Source organism: Etheostoma spectabile, chromosome 18 (genome assembly GCF_008692095.1).
Source record: "Etheostoma spectabile isolate EspeVRDwgs_2016 chromosome 18, UIUC_Espe_1.0, whole genome shotgun sequence".
NCBI classification, from domain to species: domain Eukaryota; kingdom Metazoa; phylum Chordata; class Actinopteri; order Perciformes; family Percidae; genus Etheostoma; species Etheostoma spectabile.
Window position 1 is genome coordinate 22,042,370 of NC_045750.1, and position 10,403 is coordinate 22,052,772.

Genomic DNA, 10,403 nt, shown 5'->3' on the forward strand with positions numbered 1-10,403 from the left:
GTGTGTGTGTGTGTGTGTGTGTGTGTGTGTGTGTGTGTGTGTCTCACGAGTAGCAAGTATTACAAAGCCTGTTATATAGGCACGGTTTCTGTGTGTGACTCAGTACTGGGTGGAGCCTACATTATTTTTTGTAATAAAAGTATCTTATGTAAACTTATCGGTGACATATCTTTTCTTCACAGGCCTTACTTACCGTGTTACTTTACCCCCTGATGTTCCATTTAATTTTCAGAATAGTGAAAATAATAACGAAACTATTTGAAGTATTGCCATACATCTCAAGAATGCTGTCTGTTAAGGCACTGTTGTGGATTTGTGAGTCATGTTCTGTGTTCTTAACTGCAAAACGGCACACCCACTTTTTAGGTCAATATTGCAGAAAAACAAACATATGTCGACACCTGACGTACACAGTCTGTCGAATACTTTCCCCAAGTCACAGATGAGATGAGTGTCCTCATACAGTAAATGTTTTATATAGGTTACGGGGCTGTTAAATATTTATTTGTTGGAGAAATTGGAGATCTAATTTCAGAATTACTCAGCAAACGAAGCACAGAACATGTTCAGTGCCTGTGTGTATGTGTTATACTGTATGTTAAAGAACGGTTTGTGTGTGGCTTACAGCTACATGCACAAATTAGTGTGTCATGTGTGTCACACTAATTTGTGCATATTTACAATAGTTGATGCCAGTTCAGTCGACAGTGAAAGGAAAAAATGAGACGAGAAATAAATAAATCAATAAATAATAAGGGACCCCTCTGGTTTTTATGCAGCAGCTATAGCCTAGATATGTTTGTGAAATGTCATCCCCAAAAGCAGCCATTGAAATGACACAAAACTCCTAATTTCTCTGGCTATCCTGATCCAGATTGTTCTTCAGCCCAGATCCCGCTCTGAGTCCTCTGACTTTGGGATATCTACCAATACAAGACTAATTCCATACTTAGGTTTACCTAAATGTTGATTAAATATGTATGTGAGATATTTAAATAAATCAATTTGGCCCATCTTATGTTCCATGTGAAATTCCACCTGAAATTGATGTGATGCGATCGACTAGAAAGAAGATACATCACTTTGTGGAAACTGAAAGGAAAAAAAACATGAAAAGGGTTCCAGTGATTTTTTTGTGGTATTTCTGATAACTCTGTCTGATGTTACGCAGTTTGGCCAGCTGCTGACTCCCTCATGAGAAAATAGAGATGCAAGTATGGGGGGGGGGCAATCAAAATCAGCTGGTGAAAGTGGAGAAAGTGGGGTTGGGGATGACAGAGAGAATGGGAGCACATACTCGGGCCCATACAGCAGCCGAGCCAGTTACAATAAGTGTCCGACCCATCCAGCCGCACCGCACTCAAACCCCATCCCCAATTCCAGAGAGGGACGGAGGGACATCTGGAAGCCATAACGAGGATTATTTACAACCACAGTGAGGTAATGACGGAAAAATGCCGCTTTGAGAGAGACAGGGGAAAGGGAGAGATGGAGAGAGGCTTTTGAGGAAATGACATCAAGAAACCCCGGGTTGCCTTTCCTTCCATCGGACCAAGGCAGGACCGCAGGAAGGGGGAGAACACCTCATAAGCAGGCTCAGAGTTTTCCTAGACTGAGTAAACCTTTTGATAAGGAAATGCTCCGCATCATAAAATGAAGTAAATGATTCTGAATAATTCTGGCCTATGTGCAATGGTCATAAATGGCCAGTAATGACTATGGGCCTGATGTTTTCATGGTTTAGTGTAGCAAGCGTTGAAAACAGCTGAAAATGCAAAGTCACTGCCTCTAAGAATTCTGGCATTTATTATTGTTATTTCCACTAACCCCAACCGGCCCGTCAGACGCCGCCTACCAAGAGCCTGGGTCTGTCCGAGGTTTCTGCCTAAAAGGAAGTTTTTCCTCGCCACTGTCGCACTGTTGCTTGCTCTGGAGGAAACTACTAGAACTGTTGGGTCTTTGTAAATTCTGGAGTGTGGTCTAGACCTACTCTATCTGTAAAGTGTCTTGAGATAACTCTTGTTATGAATTGATACTATAAATAAAATTGAATTGAATTGGCATTTCACGATCACAAAACATGTTTCCCCTTACTTCTTATAAAAAGTCAAATAAATGCACCAGCTTGCAGTTTCCTGTGAAATCACATGGACACAGGCTTTTCCTATATGACGCTGCCAGGCAGGCTGTCTGTTACTTTATCTTCTGATTTAAAATGGCTACGTACTGTACGTGACATTTCTTGAACACTTTGTCAGCAGATACCAAGAAGCCAACTCAAGCTGGGCCCACCGGCTCCTGTATCATTTAACTCCTACAGCAAGTTCTGCAACAACAATCAGCCCATGATTCCTGACACAAAGTGCAGTAGGTTCAGGGTTTATCAAAAAGGGTTCAAAGACATGACACTAGATAAGTAGAGAAATTGAGTAGTATTGTTGTGTGAGAATGATGATATTAGTGATGATGCATATCATTAAGGTTTTCATCATTATTTAGGATTTTATTCAAATTAGGGTGGCAATGTACTGTATATAAGTACTGACCCTTAATGGGTATGTGTATGTATGTATGTATGTATGTATGTATGCATGTATGTATGTAGGCACGTATGTATGTATGTATGTATGTATGTATGTAGGCACGTATGTATGTATGTATGTATGTAGGCATGTATGCATGTATGTATGTATGCAGGCACGTATGTATGTATGTAGGCACGTATGTATGTATGTAGGCACGTATGTATGTATGTAGGCACGTATGCATGTATGTATGTATGTAGGCATGTATGTATGTAGGCACGTATGCATGTATGTATGTATGTAGGCATGTATGTATGTAGGCACGTATGTATGTATGTATGTATGTATGTATGTATGTAGGCACGTATGTATGTATGTAGGCATGTATGTAATTATGTAGGCATGTATGTATGTAGGCATGTATGCTTATGCAAAGACACTGTATTTAGTAGAAATGTATGTAGAAAGTTATCGGAGTAAGAGTATATGTTCTTTAGTTTTTTTGTAGAATTTATTTTATCCTACTTGCCTTGAAAAAAAAAATTCTTTGACAATGTGTTTGTTAATTTTTAAATTATGAGAAGGGGGGGGTCTGATATGAGCTGAAGCTTCTGACACTAACCTTTGGTTGTGACCAATACATTTTTTTGTATTTTTTTTTTTTAAAACATTCAATTCATCCACTTAAATGCTTATTACTTAGCAGCCACATGAGATAATGAAGTATTAGTTAGCTTAGAAATAGTAGCAAACTGTTCTGGAACCATCATGCCCTATTTTTTATTTTTATTTTTTAAATACAAGGCTTTGGTCTCCTAGAAATAACACCTGCTTCATTACAAAAGTGCTTCCTGTTCAAACAAAGGTCAGATAGATGCAGCTGAATAAAAAGCACACCGAGGTCATCAAAGGAAATATTAAAGCTGTGATTCTCGTAACTTAAGTCCTTAAAAGGGAAAGGGCATCGGTGCCAGGAGCACTTCAAAAACACAGCCTTTGCTTTTAGCAATTCAATTGCAAGTAGCTTGATAACATCCAGTAAATTACCTAAATTACAGATGGAAATGGAACCAGGTCCCTTTATGTCACACAGCCTGAGGTTCCCCTGGCAGATGTGTGTAGGGAGGCCCAAACAACCCCAACAAAAAGGTTTTCCCGTGCCTCGCTCTCTCGCATGACACATGCACAGCTGGTTGATATCCGCAGGCGGTGCCAGGGGGCACTGACAGCGCCCCAACACAGATTTTGCCATGTATGATACATGTCAGCTATGAGAGAGGTGGGCTCGCCAGTAAATCATTGATAAGCACCGGAAATCCGTGGAGGGCAAACAGGGAATCACTTACATAGCACGTAAACATGCCTTGGAGCATTAAATTGCATTTAATGCTAGGCTGAACACCAGCAACACCAGAATTCCCAATGCTGTCCGTCTGCACCAACCCTCCCCGCCCCCTCCACTCGACCACAGCCAACCTCAAGTTCCCCTCATTGCGCCGTTTTCCTTTCCCTGCAATCCCTACTCATTTCTCTCTCTTTCCATCCCTTCATCTCTTTTCCTACATTTCCACTCTTCCTTCGGAGGTCTCCAATTTGACCACTTGCATCAGCCCCCTTCTCTCTCTCCCTCTCCCTGGGTGTTTCTTGTTCTTATCCTCTTCTGTTTCAGTCAGTCTTTCTTGTCCTGTCACACTAATAAGAGGGCAGGAGTGGTCAGAAGCCTTAAACTAAATCTGTGCCCCATGGCATTAAACACACAAACAGGATGTTCCCGAAATATTAAGAAACCACAAACACCAAAGAAAAGGAGGGAGGCAGGGCTCGGCAAAACAATAGGTCAGATCTAGTGTGTGTGTGTGTTACAGTGCAAAGTCTGCTGCAGTGAGCAGGCACCCGGGCCAACGACGTGAGAAAAACTGCCGCGCAGAGGCTGGGCTACATCAGTTTCTGCTGTCTATACAGGAAGTGTTCCCAGTACTTCAAAGAATTCTCCAAGCCCGCACATGGACCTGTTACCCCACATCGCAAACAAGTTGATTTACACAATTCTGTGTCAACACAGCCTCGCGATACCATCTGCAGATAAAGAGAGAATATGAAAAGGAGCCTGCCAGGCCATGTTACCCAGCCTGGCTGGGTTTCCTTACTGTCTGCCACACTGTAGGTGGTAGAAGCACCAGGTGCTGCATTGTTCCTCTGCTGGGTATTGATAGTAACAGAACGATGGCTGTGATAAGAACAGTAGGATGTCAAGAAAAAGGATAGTGCCGCACCAATCAAGTCACACAGATCATCCTGATTATATAACAGATGTTAAGCTGACTGATTCACAAAGTATTATATTCTAGGGAAACGTTTGATATTTAACAATTGAATTTTGAAAAATCACCATCAGTATTTGCCATACTAGGACACGGAACAGTATTTATTTTCACAGATGCGTGTGTGGAGTGAGCTACATCTCCTGTTTAGCCAGAAGGTTGTGTTTAGGAAAATAAAACTCATAGGCCTAGACCACATGTTATGCTCAAAACTAACTTACGTTTTCAATGTTTTTCAAGAGGTCAATCAACTGAGGATGGGCAGAATTTATAAATAAGTACTGAGCAATGTTACTCTTTGTTACATTTTAGATGAATTTGCATGTGGCCAGGTTGGGTCAGTGGTAGAGCAAGCGCACATGTCCTGAGAGGTTTATGTCTCGACGCAGAGGTCCAGGGTTGGACTCCGACCTGTGATGATTTCTTGCATTTCTTCCCCTCTCTCTGGCAGGAAAGCCCAAAAATAATCTTTTATAAAAAAAACTGCTTGTGTAATCTATATGTAATTCTTTTGAAATCATGCTGTTGGACATTAATTATGCTATTGTAATGGTGTTATAGGAGCACTCCCTACAATTACGTATCATTCGTACTTTGCAAAGGGCATATTAAATATAAGGCAAGGCACCTTAAGGATTTTTTGTTGGCATCGCTGCAGATGGGTAGCCATATGCTTTCTTGTGAGCCAGTCCGGTGCCCAAAAAGTGCTGTTTGAAAAGTGGCACACTGTAAAACTGAATGACAACGTCAACCTAGATAAATACCTGCTAATGAAGTGAGATGACAAATTAAAAAAAAAATTCCAAAAATGATCCATTTAGTAGTACTAAACATATTGAGACTATTTTTTTTCCAGATTTTAATTTCCAGTTAAAAGTCCCGTATCATGCTCTTTTTCAATTCCATTTTATTTGTAGTATCAATTCATGGCAAGTTATCTCAAGACACTTTACAGATAGAGTAGGTCTAGACCACTCTATAATTTACAAGGACCCAACCGTTCTAGTAGTTACCTGCAGAGCAAGCAACAGTGCGACAGTGGTGAGGAAAAACTCCCTTTTAGGAATAAAACCTGGGACAGACCCAGGCTCTTGGTAGGCGTTGTCATTTAATCATTTAATGTTAAAAAACAACAACATTTTTCTCACTTTATTCACCCTCAGAGTCTCTGCACCGCCATTGCAGCCAGGGAAAGACTGTAACAGCCCTACTGTAACTGCACTTTCTACCTATATATAGTACAGTACTGACATCACAACCTTTGGAAGTCCTGATGCCTCGTTTAAAGGCATCGTTTCTAAATACGGGCTGTGTGTATTTCTCTGTGGATTGAGTATTTTGGATACTTCCACAGTATTTATACAGCACCTTGACCTGCTTTATTTTCCCAAAAGACATGGAAATGTCACTTTTTACAATGTGGGACCTTTAAATTTATAATATGTGATGTTTGCCCTGACTCCCTCTTCACTTCTGGAAGGAGTTGCAGGCTCTGCAGGTGGCCCGACAAAGAAACAGACACTGACAGCTGTATGAATCTTCTGCTTTTACTGCCAGCAGAAACACTTACTGCTCCATTGCAAGAACAAATGACTTTATGGCAGCCTCGGAGTGCCTTCACAGGCTAGAACTCCAACATCAGTCCGAAAGGAAAAAACGCTACAGTATGATTACAAGAGCCACAGCTAGGACTACTGGGCATGTGCTGTGGGAATGTTCAGCAACCCCAGACAATATTTTCCAATACCGAGTGTGTAGAAAATTCTGAGTTGGCACAGTGCTCATACAAAAATGTAACAGTACTGTGGCACCACATCAACTTCCAGCAGCACCTTATAAATTTTCAGTTAAATTAAAGTCACAGACCACTTAAACAAAAGTAAGACTTTACTGCAAGTGGTGTTCCAACACCAACATGTCACAACATCCTGACAGATATTACAGCACAAGTTCCCTACTGCCTTTTCTGGGCTCATCCTTTCTCTGAATCCCCCCCCCTCCCCCCCTCTGGGTGTCGGTCCTTGCGGAAAATGAGGGGGGTTGTTATGCTACGGCCCTCTGTGGCTCGACTGGTACAGCCCAGCACTGACATTGCACCATTTAAGGATTTGATTCCCATTGGGACCACCCATACTATAAATGGATCCACACAAATGAATGAATGCATGCACTAGCCATTTGTTTAGACCTTTAAAGCAATAATGAAGTGGATAACAATAATAAGGAAACTAAGATGCATCTGGCATGGATTGAAAGGGACTGTTGGGTCTCAAGTAAAGGAGATGGGGAAAGGTAAAGGAGGAGAGAGATGGGACTACAACAAGAAGAGACAAGGAGGAATAAAGGCAAACCGAGGGGGTGAGAAAATAAAACAAGAGGTAGGAAAACAAGAAGAGGATGATGGGAAGACAAGCAGGGAAGTGCAAAGAGGAAGGAGGAGGAGCAAAGAGGAGTTGTGAGAGGAAAGAAAAAATGATCGGAAAGAAGGATATTTCAGAAAACACTGAGATGCCCATGACAGTAAAACTACGCTGCCTATTATAGATGTTGCATACAAAAGGTATCAAGTCTGAGTCGCTCATACACAGCATACGTTCCCCCCCCCACACACAGTTGTCACTGGAGAGACCAACCAGAGTACTTTACAGATGACCCAGGTCTTTTCTATTCAACATTAAGATGTGTTAAGCTACAGGCTCCCTGTGGCCATATGTGTCATAATGGAGGTAACCAAAGACCCCTTTATTCTCTGGAAACCTGCCCAACTAGGTGTGGTCAAGACCTGAAGCTATGGCTAACATGAAGGGGTCCATGATGGACCGAACACCTGGCCAAGACAACACGTTTCCAAGGCGAATGCTTAAATGAGTAGGGAAATATAGAAAATAAAATAAAAATAACAACAACAAAAAAGATAGTAAATGGGATTGTGCCGTTAGACAATAAATATTTAAATATATTTGCCCAGTGTGATACATTCCAATTACCCACCAATTATGTGTGACAAATCCCAACCTTGGAATGAATGACGGGACCAAAATGTAAAGAAGACAAACAGGTAGCCCAGTGAGTGAAGCATACTAAGCTGAAAAAACATGCTAGCTTAGCTCCTAATGTGTTTGCCGTTTTAAGGAAATACTGTGGATTCTTAGAAAGGTCCATTTTAAAGTTGTAGCTTGCTTCATTCCCCAATCACATGTTTGCTTCAAAACACTTGCACAGACTGAAAGAAATGTGCTGCCTTAACATTATTGTTTTATTCACAGAGCGCCCATAGAGTGTTATTGAAACTACCAAATCCAGTGGGGTGGCACTGACCTAGAAACTGAAGCTAACATCTCAGTCAACAGCATTTTAGTGAAAAGATCCTAACGGACTTGGCAACAACGTAACCAGTGTTTCAGTGCCAATGGGTACTGCCGTTTGTGTGCAAAAGATACCATTTTCTATGGTATTTCTGTTTCAGTAATATTGAAATAAAAACACCTAATGGTTTTTGTTTACAGGTCATTGCATTAACCAAGCTCTTCCTGTTTGATGTGTCTACACACACACACACAGGGATGAAATCAAACTAAACCCAGTATTAAGTGTCTGGTTGAAAAACAGAAAAATCGTATCTGGTCATCGGCATGTAAAAGAACCTAAAAAGAATTTAAAAAATGCAACACTTTTTTAATGCAGGTCGTGGTCTCTTCTGTTACAAAGGAAAAATGGGCAGGCTGTGAAGTTAACCAACACTGAAAGAGGGAGAAAACCCCTAAATTACCATTTCTGCTTCCAGATTAAAAGGATGGGACTTAAGTGATATATATATATATATATATATATATATATATATATATATATATTCCCTACATGCTGCAGCCGTGCACCACAGACACTTTCTAGGCCACAACCAGTCCCCCCCATCACTGCAAAAAAAAGACTAGATTGGCTACTAATTACAACCTCCAGAAGAAAGGTGTCAATGCTGGGACTTGTAACAGAAAACATACTGAAAATATGCATCTGGCTACAGCTGGACGTGTTAGGACGGGCCCCCCCTTTAGAGGAGGAGGAAGGTACACATGTGACTGCAACAAAAAAAACGCATTATATTTCAAAGCGAGGATATTATGGTAGGGCTACCTTGCGTAACTGATAGACAGGCAGAGATCAGATCAGGGCCTGGGTCTTCTCCATGTTGTTATCCTAGGGAAATTATCCACAAACAGAAGTACAGAAGATGCTCTGTCTTCTACAATTTGTCCTCTTCCCTACACAAGTACTGGTAGTAAAATTGACTAATAATCTTCTAAAAGCAGAACTTTCAGAACAAACACGACTATTGCTATCCATTCATAAATTGGCACGGCACTACAGCCATACATTTGGATTTATTTCACTTTACCTAGAATCAACCAGGCAGAGAAAACTCAAGCCTTATCCATTTAGGACTTATCCATGAGCTCAGGCCCAACGGGGTAAGCTGCGAGAACAAACACAACGGTGCAGTAGCAAGCGGACACCTAGATAACCGGTACGAGACTAATGACCTCACTGATAAGCAGATTGAGTCAGCGTGGGAGGCTACAGTGGGACAGGCCTGTGTTGACGAGGACGTGGGACATCTAGATGATCGCACTAACCGTCAGGCTGATAAACCGCAGCCTGCTCTTTGTTTGCTTCCACAGTGGTGTGACGGGCAGCATGATGCAGAGTAACACCAAGCACCTCCGGCAACTGTACTGTCCTGTACCTGTGACTTTAGCATGCGGCCCATATCACCTCCACAACCTCCACTATTCTCTTTTATTGCTGGATGAATCAGTGAGCCTAAAGAGCAGTACACCAGTGTAACTGACAGCTTCATTCAGGGTGGGCCATCCACGTTACTTTGGCAGAAAATAGTGTGTTCGTGTAGGACCCAATCCCAGAGCAGCAGTAACTGCGGAGGGCGGGACTTAGCTGTGTTTTACAACCTAATACTGTAATCTTCCAAATATACATTTAACTGTGCAACAATATTAACAGAGAAAAGCCATATTGCATGTATTATTGCACTTCTTTTTCATGTGGTGGGAGCTACAAGTCAAGTCAAGCTAATAAGTTTCTCAGCTAAGCTATTTGCAGACCTTGGGAATATCATTTTAATAACTAATGAAAATGCCTCATTTATGGTATTTCCTTAGCAGAGGAGGACTAACTTCAGACTCCCCTAGGTCTGAAATAAAGTAACTCCAGATTTGCAAAAAAATAAGGCATTTTGAAAACACATGGGAACAAAGCAATTAAGGCTAGGCATTGAGCTATAGGTGCTAAAGCACGTAGAGCATATGGAAAGTAATCATATCAACAATACTGATAATATCAGTAAATTAAGTGTTTTGGAGAGAAATCTGAATCAAAACATATTTAACCCTAGCTTCAGCATTACTGATATTAAAATATGAGTCAATTTTACAGTGTGTGAGTATAAACTTTATTTCAGACCCAGGGAGATCCATATCACAATAAAAGCATACACAAACACAAAAATACAAAATACAAAGTGAGTGAGTAAGTGAGTGAGTGA

General features: G+C 41.2%; 1 protein-coding gene and 1 long non-coding RNA gene across 10 annotated transcripts in view; both read right to left on the reverse strand.

The window, feature by feature from the left end:
- The window catches only part of cdc42bpab (CDC42 binding protein kinase alpha (DMPK-like) b), a 95,160-nt gene that overhangs the window by 68,143 nt on the left and 16,614 nt on the right, over positions 1–10,403 (reverse strand). The gene's annotated exons all lie outside the window — the stretch shown is intronic.
- The window catches only part of LOC116706196 (uncharacterized), a 15,638-nt gene that overhangs the window by 2,010 nt on the left and 3,225 nt on the right, over positions 1–10,403 (reverse strand). The window lies entirely within an intron of this gene.